We start from the raw sequence: 1710 nt of genomic DNA on the forward strand, positions 1-1710 counted from the left end.
TCTTTCTAAATTTAAGCAGGCAGATTTTTTATTTCATCATTATTATTTGATTGGTCTCGATCAAGTTTCAGTATTTCATTATTTTCTGATTAGGAAAGCGTATTTTTCTTTACGGCTTATTTCTAAATTGAAATTGAGAAATGTTGTACTTTTATCATGTTCATTGGTTTGAAAGAATGGAACATTTGTTTCATGACTTTTTTTCTGAATTAGAAGAGGTTCAAGGGTGACAAATACTGTATTTTTTTCAACATTTTGCATTGGATGAAAAGCGAAAATATTTTATTTCCTTTTTTTATTTTTTTGTAGTTTTGACTCTGAAATAACTAATTAATATAATTTGTAAGTTTCAGAATTATCCCGTTTTGAGTAATTGATTTAAAAATATTTTCATGTTCAAGCTTCCCCCCAAATTTATTCAGCATACTTAAACATAATTTAGAAAAAAAATATTTCACTTTAAAAAATAAATGTCAAACATAAATTAAACTTTTCTGAATTAATGGCTCATTTTTTGTCTGAAAAACTTAGATTATTGCCTTCATACTCATCCAGGTTAAAAAATAAAGCTTATTATTATTTATTTTTTATAATTATTCATTTATCAGGCGATAAAGAACACTATCAAAGACGTGTTGAAAACAATATTTTTCAAATTGATATTAAAATTCTCAAAATTATATGTGGATCTTTAAAATACCAGGGATTAAAAGAAGCAACGCTAAAATTTATTTTTAGTGAAAAAAACCCTGCATGCGATAAAAATAAAATGTATTTTTTACCTTCATTTAGATTACCTAATGCGAAAAAAATTTAAGAAGTCCTATAGACGTCTTTGGGACATCCCTAAGACGTCTTTTATAACATTTCTTTTAGTCATCCTAGGGATAATCTTAAAACTTCTAATTTCAGTCAGAAAGATCTCCAGAGAACGTCCATGTCTTTAAGACGTCTTTTGTGGCGACTGAGTAATTTCCAATAGTAATTCCAAAAGGTATGTTAAGATCAGACATTATTTTGAAAGATGACATTTAAAACTATGCGAAATTGAACAAGTTCAAGTACAATGTGCATACATATTTATTATTTCTCAAAAAGCATTAAAGGCTGTACATTTTAAATTACTTGTATCTCTTTAATAACACTAATATAACAAAATTATAGATTTATTAAGTTTTAGCATTCCTGATTGAGAATTTAAAAACTAATTAAATTTCTTTGATTTTAAAAATTAAGAAACTGAAAAAGAAGCATTTTCGAATTAAAGCCTATTTTTAAATTGAAACTATAGAAGTTTTAAATGTGATACACATTATTCTCAGGTATCTACTGCAGTATCAAATGACATTCAAAGTGAATTTATAAATTATTTTAAACCTAAAATTATAAAATTTCTGTAAAAGAAAAATGCATTGTCATTTTTACTGTTTAAAATTAAAGATTTAAAACTTTAAAATCAGTACATGTGTTCGTGGATAAAATTATAGATTATTATAGTAAATATTTTATGGAGGTAAACAGATTTTTAAAACTTTCTTTAGAATTGAGAGTGTAAATCCCAAATGGTCCTTATGCTGTTGTCATTCTCATAATTAAAAAAATCGTTTTTCGAGAGAAAAGAGAAATGATTTTTATATACTCTAACATAAACGATAAAAAGTGTTCTAACTTACCTTAAATCGATAAAACCTGAATTTCGAACAAATTGTG

The sequence above is a fragment of the Belonocnema kinseyi genome, chromosome 5, assembly GCF_010883055.1.
Source record: "Belonocnema kinseyi isolate 2016_QV_RU_SX_M_011 chromosome 5, B_treatae_v1, whole genome shotgun sequence".
Lineage (NCBI taxonomy): Eukaryota > Metazoa > Arthropoda > Insecta > Hymenoptera > Cynipidae > Belonocnema > Belonocnema kinseyi.